This window comes from Microtus pennsylvanicus, chromosome X (genome assembly GCF_037038515.1).
Source record: "Microtus pennsylvanicus isolate mMicPen1 chromosome X, mMicPen1.hap1, whole genome shotgun sequence".
Lineage (NCBI taxonomy): Eukaryota > Metazoa > Chordata > Mammalia > Rodentia > Cricetidae > Microtus > Microtus pennsylvanicus.
This window is the reverse complement of record NC_134601.1, coordinates 128,879,137-128,897,152: the sequence shown is the minus strand read 5'-3', so window position 1 is coordinate 128,897,152 and position 18,016 is coordinate 128,879,137. Positions and strand designations below refer to the sequence as shown.

Below are 18,016 nucleotides of genomic sequence, written 5' to 3'. Positions count from 1 at the left end.
GGACAATGACCTCAAAATATAAACAATGTATAAATATCTTAACCAGAGGTAGCAATATATAATGTAACCTTATAAATATATCCTAAACTGTATCAATGTACAAAATGACTCAAACAGAACTAGACACATGCATGCATGCATACAATCTGACAACATTACTTTGCATTACTGTACAGATACTGTAAACAAAAATAACAAATATAATTTGAACTTGTGTCAATATACAAGAATCTATACCAATGTAAATTGTCCATAAATAGCTCAGAAGTATTCACTCCATTACTCACTATTATTATTAGTAGTATGAATAAGTTCACACTAAATAACCTATTATCCCATTCAATTTTCCCTATCTTTTTTTCAAGGCGATCTCTGGGCCTACATAATAGCCCCCCCCAACCCTCTACCTTATACAAGTAATAATCAACCTCTAAATGGTGTTCCCAACCCTGAGAACAAACTTTGTGGGAGAGGAGACATCGTCTTCTAGAATTGCTTCCAGCTGTCATGGGGGCGATGTTCCTTCTATGGTATCCTGTAAAAACACAGTGATGGTTAAGTTTCAAGATTACTGTCTAATATAATTGCAAATGATTTCTGAGTAGTTGATAGGGTTATTCTAAAGTTCTTATTTGGAGTTCTTGGCCAGAACGTTTTGAGAAGGTGCAGCTGGTAACCAAAAACTGGCATCATCATGTCATCTCAACCAGGTGGACCTGGTTGTTGTGGGACCCCATCTTCTTCCTGGAAACTTCAAAGATTATGCAGGAAAAAAGATCTGTAGGAACATCTACTGTTGATTGTGAAAAACTTTAACATATTCATATAGACATATAGTCAATGAAAAATATGATAGAGACAAAATAGGCATGGAGAAAGTAATTTTTTTCCTAAATTCTTTATTATTTCTATCCCATACCAGATGGTTCCTTACATGAGACAGAAACTCTGAATTTTCTTTAAACAACATGCTTGGATTTAGAGAAGGAAGGATAGACATTGTCCAACTCCAAAGCCAGCTGTATATATTTACAAATATATAGAGCATCCAAACGTCCAGGATCTCTTGACATTTTGAAGATGTCTATTTTCTTGTAAATGCAAGAACAGAACCCTGTCCCAACCCTATATGAGGTTTCCTTACAACCTGTATGGTTGTCACCTTTGTGAATGAGCTCTCATTTCTCTTTCTCAAGATGTTTCTCTGTTTCAAAGTAAATCTTTATTAATTTTGATGGTATTCATAGTTTTTCTTCTGTGAAAACAAGAGCTAAACCCCTTCCCAATGTAGTATATCTCCTGGTTTCCATTTGTGAGGTCAACGCATCCTTAAAATATATGGGCTGATTTAATTCAGAAGTTTTTTCTATTATCTAATGTCTCTCTGCTGCCATTGTTCCTTTCTCATTAGTGTTAAGAAAATTCAAGGTTAATAAAGCATTATGCAATCTATTTCTTGGAGTATTTTGTATCCCTTTCTGTTTGTTCAGCATATTCTTTATAGTTCGATTTGACCTTTCTATAACTGCCTGAACTATAGGATTGCTTGGTATACCTGCAATATGCTTTATATTATAATAAGCAAAAAAGCATTTCATTTTCTTAGATACATATGCTGGACCATTGTCTGTCTTTTTTTGTGTGGGTATACCCACAACTTCTAATAAATGGGTGATTACTGAATCAGCTTTTTCTGAGCTCAAGGCAGTTGCACATTGAAAGCCTGAATACGTGTCAATGGTGTTGTACACATATTTTAATTTTCCAAATTCTGTAAAGTGGAACACATCCATCTGCCAGATCTAATTCCTTTGAATATCCCCTGGGTTACTCCCTGCAGGTAACAGTATTTGGTTATAGACAGAGCAAGAATGGCACCTCTTTATAATTTCCTTAGCTTGTTGCTATGTAAGAAACTTTTAAACCTTTGCCATTGAAATGATGTTTTTCATGAAATTCTGAGACCTTCAGCATACTTCCAATCAATAATAGATCAATTTCTGCATTATCTTGTGCTAGAGGACCTGGAAGACCCATATGGGTTCGGATGTGTGTTATGTATATAGGATAAAGCCTATTCTTGATTATGTCTTGAACCTGAATAAATAATGAAGTCAATTCTGTATCATCTGGTATAAATTCAGTGGTTTCAATATGCAAGACAACTCTTTCTGCACATTGTGAATCAATAACTATATTGAGAAGTTCTTTAAAATCCCTTAGTACCATGAAAATAGCACATAATTCTGAATTCTGGACAGAATTATAAGGGCTTTGTTCCACCTCACTTAATTCTTCTGATTTGTACCCTGCCTTTCCTGATTTATTTGCATCATTATAGAATGTCAAGGCTCCTGTTATTGGTGTGTTACATATAATTCTAAAACAATATCTTTCCTCTGCATTAAAATTCCTGTAGGGGAAATTCTGGAAGGTAATACGACTAGAATACAATCAAGATTTGGATTCATTCTATCCACATGTGCCTCCTGTAATTTCTCCACAATGATCTTCAATTATTTTCTGCATCAACTGTTAATTCTCTGGGACAATTTAAGTCTTTTTCACCACCTAAGGTTTTGTTTATTATCATATATATATATATATGAATTATTAGATCAGGTATTATCACAACAGCTGGGCATAGACTGGAAATTTCTCCTAATAATCTTTGAAAGTCATTAAGTGTCCGTAATTGGTCTTTCCTAATTTGTGCCTTTTGTGTTCTAATTTTCTGTAAACACATTTTGTAACCTAGGTAATTGACAGAAATTCCTCTTTGATTTTTTCAGGAGCAATTTGTAATCCCCATTTAGGCGAAACTTTCTTTACTTCTTGAAACATTTTTTCTAAAGTCTCTGCATTTGAATCAGATAACAAAATGTCATCCATGTAATGGTAAATTATAGACTTAGGAAATTGCTTATGTATTATTTCCAATGGCCGACTGACAAAGTATTGGCACAGGGTGGGGCAATTGAGCATTCCCTGTGGGAGGACGGTCCACTGGTATCCCCTAATTGGCTGAGAATTATTATAAGTAGGCACTGTGAAGGAAAGTTTTTCTCTGTCCTTTTCTTGTAAAGGTATAGTGAAGAAACAATCCTTTATCTATGAGAGACCATCCATTTGGTAACAGAGAAGGCAGAGGAATTCCCGATTGTAGAGGGTCCATAGGTTGAATTACCTTGTTAACAGCTCTTAGATCTGTCACCATTCTCCATTTTCCAGATTTCTATTAAACAACAAATACAGGAGAATTCCAAGGGCTGGTTGATTCTTCAATATGGTGAGCATCTAGTTGCTCCTGTACCAGCTGTTCCAATGCCTGTAGTTTCTCTTCTGTTAAAGGCCATTGTTTAACCCATATTGGTTTCTCAGTTAACCATTATAAAGGCAGGGCCATTAGTAGCTCTGAAAGTTTGCTAGTTGCTTTGTGTTCTTGTACAGCCTGAATGGCTGATGACCTTTGTCATTAATACCTTACAATATCTTCCCCAGAAACATAAGTGTTTGGGACTGCAGGAATGTTAACGTGGATATTCCTTGATGTAATTAGTCATGACCTGTAGAGCCCATAGGTCTACCCCTGATCCTGGAGTTCATCTTGAGGACAGTTTTTGGCCAGCCAGCTAAGACATCCTGTTTGTTCCTGTGCTCCCTCTGCCCCGCCTGGTGATTAGATATAGGACACTGTTTAGTCCATCTTGGGTGTAGCAATTTTTCATATGCCTGGGGGGAATTCCTTATGCAGCATCTACATATATAAGGATTTTCATAAGCTTGAATAAACGGCATTCGGCTGATCTCCTTTTGAATGACCCAGGTCTCTTGTGTATTCTTTCAATCTCCAGGCCCTTGCCCAGCTCATGTATGGTACAATGGCATGTGAACTGTACTGAGAAAGTAATGCAGGTGTTACAGTTGGAGAACCACCAGCGTGATCAGGAGTTACAGTTGGAGGCCATTCAGAGAGTTTGGGAAGTAGGGGACCCCTGAGAGATCACCCTCAGATGCTGGCCAACAGGTAAGAAATTGGTGAGGGTGAATTTAAAATGGGTGCTAATCATTCAATAATGATGGGCCAATTGATAGTTCTTTTAGAGAAGCAAGGCAAGGAAGGCACCGACCGATATTAAAACTAGACAGTATAAGAGATCTTTAAGACAGTTTTCTTTTGTGTTGTAGAACTTTAAGACAATTATGAAGCCATTTCTGACAATTCTCAGTACTTCCCCTCCTCCCCTGGGAACCAAGGACATAAAAGCTATGCATGCACGTACTGAGATGTTGGGAACTTTCCATCCCCCTGAATAGGGACAAGATAACCCTTCGGTGTTGACTCAGTTACGGATGTTTTCACTTAGTCCCTGGGAAGGGGCAAAGTGACCCCCAGAAATTTCCCCTTACTTCATCTGATCTGGCAACCACGCTCCAGCCAATTATTGTTAATAGCCTTTTTGAATAAGCCAATCATAATAGTTAAAGAACAACCCCCAGACACCTCTTCCTTCTGTGGTTTTTCCCTTTAAAAATATCCTGTACCAGACATCAGGGCTTGTAGCCTCCTGACTGCTGGAAGACCCTGTCATGACAGAATTAATAAAATCCTCATGCTTTTACATCAGCTGTGATATGAAAGATGGTCTCTTGGGGTGACTCCTCCTCCTCAGTGATTGGACACTAGGGTCCAACAGTGTAGGGTAGTTTATTGCCTAATTTTTTGAGAAAGTTTAGTCTCTGGTTTCTACAAGCAGGAGGCTTTAATATTTATGATTGGGAACAAGTAAAAGTAAAAGAGAAATTAGAGTATTTGACCAAAACCTTTGAGGAGATTCAGGATGTAGAATCTGAGAGTTCTATTAAAAGTTTTGAGGAGTAGGAAGTTAAGATTACTAAAAGGGATACAGAAGAGGAAGAAGAAATTTTAGAAAACATTGCACTGATAAAAAAAGAAGTTAGGAAAAGGAGAAAGGAAGGGAACAAACAAAGATGTCTCCATGAGACCTACAGCACAAAATTCATTCCTTGCCACTTCAAATCCTTTTGCTGCTGCTTCCACCCCTATAGACTTAGAGGTGGAAATCTGAGAGATCCAAAATGGACTAAATAATCTAAGTAGAGAAAGGCAAACGTATCCTGTTGTGAAAGTTATTGATCAGCAAAGACAGAGGATCAGGCAGCATAACCCCCTGGCCTTTAAGGACATTAAGCAACTAAAAGAAGCAGTTATGGCCTATAAAACTCATGCTTTCTTCACTGTGGCTTTAATGGAATCCTTTGCAGAACTCAACCTTACACCCAGTGACTGGATGCAGCTTTGCGGGTCTTGTCTTTCTGGGTGAGATTATTTGTTATGGAGAGGCGAAATGCAGAAAAAGTGCAAAAATACCACACTGTGTAATGTCACTGCTGGTTTCCCCCAGCATACCTTTGACATGTTAACTGGTGCAGGATGCTCTGCTAGCTTAGCAGCACGGATTGCTTATGACCCTGCTGTTTATGCTCAGATAGCTGCCATGGACATTAAAGCTTGGAAAACTTTACCTAACAAGGGAGCAGGGCAAGAACTGTCTAAGGTCCTTCAAGGACTTCCAGAATCTTATTCTGAATTTGTTCACTGCCTATTACAGCTGGGAAGTTGCAATTTGGGGGATGTGGACTCAGCTATGCCTGTCATAAAGCAATTGGCCTATGAAAATGCTAACAAATACTGTCAAGAAGCTCTATGCCCCCATAGAAATAAGAGCTTAAATAACTTTATCCGGTTATACAGGGATAGTGATGGCACTCACAGGATGGGTCAAGTAATTGTTTCTGCCCTTAGGGAGAGTCAAGGTGGAGCTAGATCAAGGAATTGTTTTCAATGTGGAAGATAGGGATACATAAAAAGGAATTGCCATGTGGGTAAAGGGATGGTTAATTAGCCCAGGAAAAAAGCCAGGTGTGGTGGTGCATGCCTTTAATCCCAGCACTTGAGGAGACAGAGGCTGGCAAATCTCTGTGAGTTCAAAGCCAGCCTGATCTACAAAATAAGTTCCAGAAATAGCTAGAGGCAGGATGCATGGTGCCATCCACTTCTCCCTGGAATACTCCTATCTTTGTATTAAAAAAAATTCTGGTAAATGGAGGCTGCTGCAAGATCTTAGAGCAGTAAATGATTATATGGAAATAATGGGGGCAACACAACCTTGGTTGCCTCAGCCTGTGGGTATTCCCGCAGGATGCTATCTTTTAGTTATTGACCTAAAAGATTGTTTTTTCACCATTACTTTGCATAAAAAAACCACTGACAATGGGCCAGCCTACATAAGCACTGGCTTTGCTAAATTTTGCTCTAACTTCTCTATTTCTCATAAAACAAAAATATCTTATAATCCTCAAGGACAAGCTATAGTGGATCAAGCGTATCATACGCTCAAAGTCTATTTGCATAAAACAAAAAAGGGGGACTATGGTTCCACCCCCAGAGACCATTTGTCTTTTATTTTATACATTTTAAATTTTTTGACTGTTGATGCTCAATCTCATACGGCTGCTGACCAGCATTGGCAGTCAGTTTCTTCTGGGATGCCTCATGTCAAATGGAAGAATCTAACAGATGGCACTTGGTGTGGTCTGGATCCTGTAGTGGTGTGGGAAAGAGGGGCTGTTTGTGTTTTCCCACAAGATGCTGACAGTCCAATATGGATACCTGAGTGCCTGGTGCGTGCTGTGGATTTTCTTGTCCAAAAGCCTAAAGACAGGACAGAGCCAAGAGATCAATAGACACTGGCTTGTTAACTGAAGAGTTACTGGTATCCTGAGGAGCTGGCTGTGGTGGTCTGAGTGCCAAGGATTGTTCCTCTACCTATCAACCCATCCCATGATAATGGCAGTCATTGTTGTGGCTGCTAGAGTGGATATGGCTGCTGGATTTTCCATTAGTCAGTCGGTTGCTTCTGCTAGCACAATGGATACCTTATCAGGGAAGGTTGCAAATGCCTTGGCCACTCAAATTGAGCTATATTTACAAATGAATATTGCAGTTAACTATGCAATTGATTTTGGTTAAAGATCACTGCTAGGTTGTACAGTTATAGGCTTACTGCTATTATTCACGGACCCTGGAGTAAACAATTTACAAACTGGCTCTTAATATTCTTCTAGTTAACTATACCAGGGCTCCTCCTACCAGCACTGAGACCTTACTTAAAGGGCTCCAATTTACAGACAGACTCATTAAGGATTGAGCAGGCATAGCCTCCTTATGGAGGCTATATATAGGCTAAATACAGTGCTTATATGTGCTGAAGCATCATCTTCATGTTTTCATGGTGCCAGAGCCAAAAGTAAGCTCAGGTCAATGTCGCCACTTGGCAAGTCCTCTTAGCTATTGCCCCGGAGGACCTTTCAGCACAAATCTGGCTGAACTCGGTGGTGACTAGTGAGCCAATGACGGATAAGGTATTTGGGGGGCTGCCCCAACCTAAGACAGAAAATGTGTTTTGACCTGGACGCTTTCCCATGATTGGTAAGGGGTATTGCCTGACGTCTAATGCCACCTAAGACAGGCCTAGTCATATAATTTATATTAAAGGAGGACCTGTAGGGCCCATGGGTCTACCCCTGCTCCTGGGGTTCATCTTGAGGACAGTTTCTGGCCAGCCAGCTAAAACATCCTGTTTGTTCCTGTGCTCCCTCTGCCCCACCTGGTGATTAGCTATAGGGCATTGTTTACTACATCTTGGGTGTGGCAATTTTCCTCCTGCCTAGGGGGAATTCTTTGTGCAGCATCTAGGTATATAATGGTTTTCCTAATCTTGAATAAACAGCATTTGGCTGATCTCCTTTTGAATGACACAGGTCTCTTGTGTGTTCTTTCAATCTCCAGGCCCCTGCCCAGCTCGCATATGGTATAGTGGTGCATGAACTGTACCAAGAGTAACTCAGGCACAGGTGTTACAATGACCCCATAAATTCGCTGCAATATTTGCTACATATGACCTCAGCCTTCCTTTCTATCCTTCTGGCCCTATGCATTAAACCCATCTTGTGCTTTGTTTCACTTGAGATAGGGTTCCAATTCCTATGAATTGAACATCTGCCTCTTGAAGAGGCCAATTTGGATGCCAAGATTCTGGAGTAATGATACTCATGTCCACACCTGTATCTATCAATCCCACAATTACAATGCCATTTATATGTAACCTTAGTTTTGGTCTTTGATCATTTATAAAAGTCTGTCAAATATGTGTTTCCTATTTCCTACTGGAGTTTTTGATTCATCCTCCATGTCTATTCCATCATCCAGACCCGGATGGTTTTTACAGTAGGCACTGGATTTTTAAATTTTCCGGGTGAGACATGTTCTCCACAGTGACTGAGAATGACTAGACCACGTTTGACTTGTGGGCCTGCTAGAGGCCCACCAAGGAGTTTTCTGATGGTATCGGGTTGCCTTATCTGTCTTTTGTCAACCTATATTCATTGGTCCAATGTCAGTCTTTGCCACACCTTCTACATACACCTGAAGCCTGAGTCCTCCTATTCTTGCCATTTCTGATGAGACATTATTCCTAGGAAACCATTGTCTACAATCCCTTCTCAGATGTCCTATTTTACCAGAATTAAAACATTTGGCATTTTGGTGTCTCCTCATACCATCGGAAATCACTTCTCCTACCTAAGTTTCAGCACTATAGTCAAATGTCTCAACATTCATTGTATGCAAGATACATTCATCTATTGGTGCTGATATAACCTTTAAAGACCCAGGGATCTTTTTGTATTTTAAGTTGGCATTTTCAAAAGTCAAAGATTCAATATGTGCATGCCTAGCTTCTGGATCTGTTACTAAGTCTCAGTTTGTCTTTGTAAAAAGTCACTGAAGGGTTCTCTCTGTTTAACCCAAATATTCCTGAATCCTATCTCAAGCATTTAAAGTTGCTGTGCTACATAGGGACAAGGTGCATTCGACGTAGATTCTGGTCCTGAGGATCAGAGTAATGTCCCTTGCCAAGAATTTGATCTTAGGGAAACCTCAAGTCCTTTTGCTTTTCCCTGTTGCTTGAAAATTTTTGCTGCTTCTCTCCAATAATTTTTGCCTCTTCTCTCCAATAACATTTCCAAAACAGATGATGTCTGTCTTCTAGGACTGCTGAGATTAATTGAAGCCAATTGTGTGGGGTAGCTTTATTGCCTGGGGCCCACATTTTCACCATTTCCCTAACAAATGATGAATGCAATACATAAGCCACTATTGCTTGTTTAATTTCTTTTAGATCACTCACACATATAGGTTTCCATGTATATTCTTTGACTATCTTGGGGTACTTTGTGCCAGATGATCTTTCCAAGTTCTAACTAGATAGACAGTTAGAATTCTGGATAAGTCATCCCGGAGTTTGGCATGCACTGATGAGGCTAAATCCTATCCTTGTACCTTCTGTCCCTGCTCATCAATTTTGATAAATTCCTCAATTTTTCAAATCTTTTTATCATTGCCTTCTATAAAGTCTGGATCTCCTGTCTGGTATTCTGTTCGAATGCTCTCACTGAGGATTCCAAGGTATGAAGTTTGTCCAGTAAAGATAACGTCTCATCCTTGGACATAATTTTGATGGTGTACATATTACCTTCCTGGAAAGACACCCTATCTGCCAATCTATTATAACTGTTCAACAGATTCTGATTATTATATTCAACAGCATGAATTCTCTTAGACAGTGTCTCAGTACCCTCCATCACTGACTGAGTTTTGTTCATCAAATTGGTTGTATCCTTCTCCAGAGTGCTGATTTTTCCCTTTTATCTGATTGTTATCAGTCTGTAAAGACCGTATCATTTCTAAAAGTACCTCATTCTTTTTTTTTTTTTTTTTTTTGATTTTCGTGACAGGGTTTCTCTGTAGCTTTTGGTTCCTGTCCTGGAACTAGCTCTGTAGACCAGGCTGGCCTTGAACTCACAGAGATCCGCCTGCCTCTGCCTCCCGAGTACTGGGATTAAAGGCGTGCGCCACCACCGCCCAGCAAGTGCCTCATTCTTGTCTCTATTATTAAACCATTTTTAATGAGACCATATGAAAAGCAAAGCTAATCCCTAGAATCTAATAAAGGGATGTAGGAGGAAAATCACAGAAGCCTTGCAGGATACTATCCATAGTATAAGTTTAAAAAGCTATGGAATTCTTGGATCATTAAATAATCAGTCATTTTAACCTTATAAATCTCACCTGTTGTAAGGTGATTATAGTGAGTTGGAGTAGGTGCAATAACCGTTAACAGCCAGTAGGTGTCACAGTTGTAGCCTGGATGGAGAGGAAGTGGCCTATAGAGGGCCACAATGTGGCTGTGAATCAAAAGCTGCCAGCTGCAGTTGCAGGCGGGGAGGGTCAGTGCCAAAATGCACCACGTGGCTGCCGTTCTGCCGCGGGGGTCCTGAAAAGGGGGTGTACTGGTCTTCACGACCCACGATTTGGGTGTCAGATGTTACTGGAAATGGGAGATGAGGACGCGAGTCAAAGAATCCCAAGCTAAGTCCAAAAGATTCCAATTATATTTCCTTAGTATAAGGGGCAAACTCATGGAAAAGGAACAAGAAGTCCAACCTCATGTGTTTAATGAAGGAACCAGGGGGAGAGAGAGAGAGTTCTGGGTGGGCTGGCGGTTTTTCTCTGGATACCCAAAAGTTCACGCCCTAACCTGCTCCAGCATCTTAAAGGTTATTGGCTGAAGGAGGTTCCCCATCAGTTGAGGCATTCTTAAAATATCCAGGCTGGTTTATTTCAGCAGTCTTTTCAATCGCATGTCTTTTAGCAGTTGTTGTTTGCTTACCAACAGTCAAAAAATTCAAAATCAACACAATACTATATAGGATCCAGACTCCCTGTATAATTCCCATTGTTACATGGCTTTTTTCTTTTATATTACCTTTACTTCTTTATAGACTTTATTATTTTAAAACTATTTCTTTCTTTCTGAGGCCGTCTATGCCCTTTTTTCTTTCTTAAGCCTACACATATTGTGAAAGACACTGGAACCTGCTTAGAGGGTTTTTTTTTCCATCTGAACCTCTTTTTACTATGTATCTTTTAGCCTTTTTGGCCATATGAGCAAATTTTAAACTACTAAGCTACAGTGGGTCCCATGAAAGGCTCTATCAGCTGGCTGGCTCTGCCCATTTTTAGGTTCATGAGAGGGAAGCAAGTCAGAGGGGCATTTGACCAGGAACTGCATCCAACCCCCCAACTGTAGAATGCTAGTGCCCTGCATGGTGGATCTGTTGTATGGCAGAATTTCTTAAAGGAGACGTATCTTTTTTCTTCCTTATTTTTTCAGCTCTCTCAAACCTTAAGAATATTCAAGTTTCACATTTATATGCTAAAATGAAGGTTTTTTTTTCAGTTGGTTCTTGGATCTTTGGCTCTTTGAGGCGCTGCCACCCAGTCCCCCCCCCCGCAAAAAAAAATACATCTAGACTTCTTTCTTATGAATGCCCAGCCTTAGCTTGGCTTGTTTCTAGACAGCTTTTCTTAAGTTATTCCATCTACCTTTTGCCTCTGGACTTTTATCTTTCTCTATTTTATATGCCTTTCTTTCCTTCTTACTCTGTAGACATTTCCTTCTGACTGTGTAGCTGGGTGGCTGACCCCTTGCATCCTCCTTTCCTCCTTTTCTCATTCCTTGATCCTCCCAGATTTCTCATCCTATTTGTTCTCTCTGCCTGCCAGCCCCACCTATCCTTCCTCCTGCCTTGGTATTGGCTGTTCAGCTATTTATTAAACCAATCAGGCATTTTAGACAAGTAAGGTAACACAGCTTCACAGAGTTAAACAAATGCAACATAAAAGAATGCAACACATTTTTGCATTATTAAACAAATGTTCCAGAGTATAAATAAATGTAACACATCTTTAATCAATAATCCACAATATAACTTAATGTCAATAAGAATTAATCCCAGTATAGTGGCACATACCTAGAATTTTAGTCACTCAAAGAACTTGGGCCACTTGGGTTGTAAAACCAGACATCCATCTCAAAACAAAACAGAAGAGAATTAGTAATAATTAGCATAAATAGTAACTTATCTTTACCATATAATTCATCTTTAACTTATAGGCTAATTTATGTTTTAAGTCAAATGCAACTGTATATTCAATGTGTGTTAAACCTTGACAGCTACCCACATACTAGGAGCCTACATAAAAAAGGAAAATGTCACTTTCCTTCCTAAAGTTAATAATTTTTATTTTACAGACCTTGGGTTTTAGGAACTTAGTAGACATTAAGGTCAATATAATTGGGGGGAAAATGTCTAACATGATATATATTCATGTATTTATTTATTTGAGATAGGATCTTACTATGTAGCCCTGGCTAACCTGGAGTTTACTATGTAGTACTGAATCAACTGGCCTAACAGAAAGATGGAATGGTCACAGTTACCATGCCAGTTAAGTATCAGCAGCCTGGAGGGCCAAGGCAGCATCTTAAGAAGGCAGTATATGCTTTGAATCAGCATCCAATACAGGATACACTTTCTCCCATAGCCAGGATCTGGAACCAAGGGATGGAAAAAAGAATGGTTCTACTCATTATTACCCTTAGTAACCCACTAGAAAAATTTTTGCTCCCTATTCTCATGACCTTAAATTCTGTTAGCCTAGAAGTTTTTGTTGAGGGGGTGTGTCCTTGTCAGGAGCCACAACAAACATTCCAATGAAGTGGATGTTCAGACGTCCCCTTGGCCACTTTAGACTTCTGATGCCCTTAAGCCAACCAGTTAAAAAAGGAATAACAATGTTAGGAGGGGTGATTGATCCAGATTACCAAGGGGATATTAGATTGTTTCTCTACAATTGAGGTAAGGAAGATGATGTCTGCAGTGCAGGAGATCCTTTAGGGCATCTGTTGGTGCTACCACATCCTGTGATTAAATTCAATGGGAAACTACAACAGCTTAATCCAGGCAGGGTGACAAAGGGTACAGACATGTCAGGAATGAAGGTATGGGTCAGTCATCCAGGAAAAGAGCCAAGAGCTTCTGAGGTACTTGCTGAGGGTGGAGGAAATACAGAATGCATAGTAGAGAAAGGTAGCTATCAATACCAGCTAGGGCCAGGAACTAGGATTATAACTGTCACGAACATTTCTGTCATGTTTTGCTAAAAATGTGTGGTACAGATATTTGTGTTTTCTTTCCTTGATTTCTTTATCATTTGAAGTAACATCAGTTAAGAGAGTATCAGTGGTTCATACACATATTTAGGCTTTGAGACACTATTCTAAAATATAAAATGTGTTTAGAGTTGTACATGGGACAGTTACAGCATACCAGATATACTTATGACCTGGTTATTATTTTCATTTAGAAATTAAGCACAGCATAAGAAGATATGATTGTGTGTCAAGTTGACAAGGGGAGAATTTGTGATGGCTGTTCTTGACTATATTTAGAATAAACTAAAACCCTAAACTGATAAGTAAACCTGTAAGGAATTTTTCTTGATTGGATCATTGGGGATATGAAAACCCATCTTAAATCTGGGCCACACCTTCGGGTAGTAGCCTATATAAAGGACATAGAAGCATTTCCTCTTTGTCAGCTTGCCCTCACTCTCACTGGCAAGTTTATTTCTCCACTGGCATTAGAGCCTACTTCTTTGGGATTCTGACATATACTAAGGGCTGTAACTGGTCCCCAGACCTTAGTAGGCCCCAGACCTTAGCACAACTGACTCCATTATGGAAGTGTCATTGAGGCTTTAAAACTCAGTACCACCTGTCAAAATTAAAACTAAGGTCTAATCCATTAACGTTCATAGTTCTGTGAAAGTCTCTAAATGTACTAACCTTGCTTTTTGGCGTCTGTAGCTCTGCTTCTAGCTAACTGTTCTTGTTCATTAAAGTATGTCAACTTGAAACATGGTTTTATGCTTAAAAGTTCACCCTGAGAAAGGCTCGGGGCTACACTGTGATCCTGAACACCCAATGTAGTCACTGGACAGCTACTAAAAACTTTCTGTTAGCTTAAATCCATGTCCAAGCAGTCTTCTCTGGTGGAGTTTTCTTGTCCTGACCACCTGTTCCCAAATAATTACTCAGAGGCTGAATATGAATTATAAATGCTTGGCCAATAGCTAAGATTTACTACTAATTAGCTCTTACATTTTTAGTTAACCCATATTCCTTATTTATGCTCTGCCACGTGGCAGTACCTTTATTAGCATGGCATGTTCATCTCCTGTTCCCTCTGTGCCTAGCTGGCAACTCCTCTGACTACACCCTTCTTCCTCCCAGCATTCTCCTAGTCTGGCTCTCCTGCCTAACTTTATCCTGTTCATCTATTGGTCAGTCACCTTCTTTATTAAACCAATCACAGTGACAAATCTTCACAATGTACAAAAGGATTATTCCACAGTATGTAGATACCCTATAACATTTTCTGGAGATTCAACTGAGATCTCTAGAGACGAAACCTTGAGACACGGGGGAGGAATCTCAGAGCCCCTTAGAGCAGGGAAAAGTGCTTTGGTCTAGGGACTCCTAGGTGGTAGACAACCTAAGTTCTACATCCCCAAGATTCACTTTGATCAATTGCTGTCTAATACTTTAGAGGAGTCTAACACCCCCCCCCCCAAATAAATTAGAAAGTTACCTGGTCTGTCACCTCTGGAGCTGAATCTGGCTAAGGTGTCTTCTGTTGGGACACATAAGAGAGGTCCAACACAGTACTGATCCTGTGTCTGGGTTCCACGTGAGATGTCACTGTAGATGAACTTTCTCATTGGGACTGTCAACAAATAGTGACACAGAGACTTATTATTATGTATGAATGTATGATCTATACCTTAGGTTTGTCTCACTAACTCTTATAACTTAAATTAACCCATCTCTATTCATCTATGTGTTGCCACATGACCTGCAGCTTTTTCCTCTCCTCCTGCATGTTTTGCTCCCTCTGCATCCAGCTGGTGACTCTCCTTTTTTCTTCTCTCAGACCTATCTGTCCTCAGACATCCCGCCTAACCTCTTTGTGTCTAGCTATTGGGCATTCAGCTCTTTATTAAACCAATCACAGTGATGTATCTTCACATAGTGTAAAGGAATATACCACAACACATCATTGTATCCCTCTGTCTGTTCAGGTGTATGAATGTACTGTGGCTACCTCTGCTTGTGTTTACTCTCTCTCTCTCTCTCTCTCTCTCTCTCTCTCTCTCTCTCTTTCTCTCTCTCTCTCTCTATATATATATATATGTGTGTGTGTGTGTGTATACACACATATATATGTATATATGTGTATATATAAACATATATATATACATACATACACACACACATATGTGTGTGTGTGTGTTTCTGTCAATTCTGCTTCCCTGTATCCAGTGGCTTTCTCTACTGTGAGACACTCCCTCCCCCCAGTGTAAGACCTGTGTTCCCTCCTGTTGGGAAGCCGAATCCTTTTGGCTCTGCTAGGTTGCCCAGAGAGAACAAAATAAAACAAAGCTCTGCGTGTTCTGCGTGCTCTGCTTACGGAGTGCTCACTTGTTTCATCACTTGACTCTCTTGCTCAGGGTCAGGGTTGGTTCTGACCCCCAGGTGGAAGTGATGAAGGGCCAGGCCTGTCATTCTGAGGGTACTTTGCCATCTAAGCAGAATGTACACAAGGAGAGGGAAATAGATCCCCCAAGGCACACATTCCCTCCTAAGAAGTCCCAAGGAAGGGGAACAGTTCCCCTGGGCTGAGTCCAAAGGACAAAAGAAAGTTTCACTCCTTCCGCTTTCATGTTTGATGTCTCCATTTGAACCAGTAATCTGGATCATTGAAAAACTCAAAACTCACCATTCTCTAAAAAAAAGGGGGGGGGGCGGAAATCACCCCTAGGCTGGGCAAGGGGATCACTGCTAGACAATGCAGTCTGGATAGAATACCCTTCAATACAGATAGGGTCTTTTTTAGAAGGATTAAAGACAGCTGCTAAAAATGTCCTTTGTCAGCCAGTTGAATCCCAGATATTAAAAATGTTATAAAAGATGAAAACTTTAAAGGTATAAGTAGATCCCAGTTACTTGAGGTAGCTCAAAAGATATTTAACAACAGATTGGGATGAGGCCTTTTGTACAAATCGAGAGTCACCATCACCTTCTGATTATGAGGTGCAGTTAGACTTACAGATAGCCAGCAAAATTTTGGTGTCTTACCTTCTGTCAGAAGAATATCTGTTAAGGAGAATCCCACACACCTCCTTGTGCCTTAGACAGAAGCAAAGCCAAACATCCCAAGAGACTTTCCTTCCAAAAACTTCTCAGTTTTCTCATTGTCCCTATTTGGAGGACTACAAAATCACAGCCAAGCAACCAGACCCATGTAGCAGGTATTTCTTAGGCTCACCATGTTAGGGGAGTATTGTTTTTTGTTGTTGTTGTTTTGTTTTGTTCTGTTATTTTAAAGAAGACTTTATTTGTTTATTATATATACAGTGTCTGCTTGTATGCCTACAGGCCATAAGAGGGCACCAGATCTCATTACAGATAGTTGTGAGTCATCATGGTTACTGGAAATTGAACTCAGGACCTGTGGAAGAACAGATAGTGCTCTTAACCTCTGAGCCATCTCTCCAGCCCCTATTGTTTCATCTTTTAACATCAATCCAACATTCTGAATTAGATTTCATATCAAATCACTGATGTGCTGATTAATCGATTCCAAAAGCCAGATGTCAAACTCTTCAAGAATTTTGTAAGTGGATGAGAGATAAAGCTATTATTAAAGCTTGAATTGTATAAAAAAAAAGAAGAATGTCTGTTGTAGAATAATCTTTTTATACATTGTCAAGATGTGTCACTTGGATTGGTTTAATAAAACGCTGAGCAGCCAATAGCTAGGCAAGATTTTCGGGGGAAGAGAGGAGGCTAAGCAGAAGGTGGGAACACCAGGGAGGTGCAGAGCAAACAGGATGGGCACTACAGAGATGAGATAATAAAGTCATGAGGTAGAAAACAAATAAATAAAAATGGGCTAATTGAAGTTATAAGAGCTAGTTAGAAAGAAGCCTAGCTAAGACTGAGCTTTCATAATTAATGAGTTTCAACATCATGCTTTGGGAGCTGGCAGCTGGGACAAAGAAAGATTGACTACGAATGATGCCCAATGTCGGGCCATGTATATCTACATAGGACCTGAGAAAGTTAAGAGAAGTTCTGGACACAGAGCTGGATGTAGCTTCCTACTCCTGCAGTCTCTCAGGCAGGCTTGTGCTTGGCGGCATACAGAGGTGCATCTAGCAGCTGCTCCCTGTGGGCTGGAGCCTGGCATCAGCACCGCGTGCCGGTGCTGTGCGCTAAGTTGAGCTGCACAGATGGTTGATATAGCAGTTTACAGTGTGTCTCATGTGATCCTAGGATGCTCCAAGTGCTCAGGGAAGACAGATCCAGACAGGGAAAAAAAACCACTAAAGAGGTCTAAAAATGTGCATAGGCTTAAGAACGAAAAGAAGAGGAGTAAAGACAGTCATAGAAAATGTAAATCATTTATAAATAATAAAAAAGCCACGTAGAGATGGGAAATGCACAGGTAGTCTGGATCCTGCATGGTATTGTATTGACTTTAAATTTTTTCAATGCTGATGAGTGAATAATAGCTGCCGAGAGACATTGGATTAGAAAAACGACTAAGTTAGACCAACCTGTATGTTTTTAAAATGTCTTGACTTCAAAATCGAAGTAAAAACTATGTTGTGTTGGGGAAAAGGTTATGGTTTTGTTTCCACACAAAACCAAAAGCTGTGAACTCATTCAAGGTTGATAGAGATCAGATTTGATTGGGGGAAATCCCCCAAAAATCCTGGCTGCAGACATAGAGAAATAACCCCCAAACTACAAGGCAGGTGACATATATTTTACTTGCTCAAATATAAAACAAAAAAATCATCTTAGGCTGCCTGTGTGCAACCTAACATTGTGTTAATGCAGATATGTATGCTACCTTTGAAAATTCATGTGTTTTCAGAACAAGGAGGCCAGACACCAAT

At 40.0% G+C, this 18,016-nt stretch overlaps 1 long non-coding RNA gene across 1 annotated transcript; it reads right to left on the bottom strand.

Annotated features, from left to right (window-relative positions):
* Nucleotides 1-243: 243 nt before the first annotated feature.
* Nucleotides 244-14,750, bottom strand: LOC142841224 (uncharacterized). The gene is made up of 3 exons (XR_012909033.1): nt 14,641-14,750; nt 11,959-12,017; nt 244-535 (listed from the first exon to the last, which is right to left on the bottom strand). It is a non-coding gene; the product is annotated as an uncharacterized LOC142841224 (long non-coding RNA).
* Nucleotides 14,751-18,016: the final 3,266 nt, after the last annotated feature.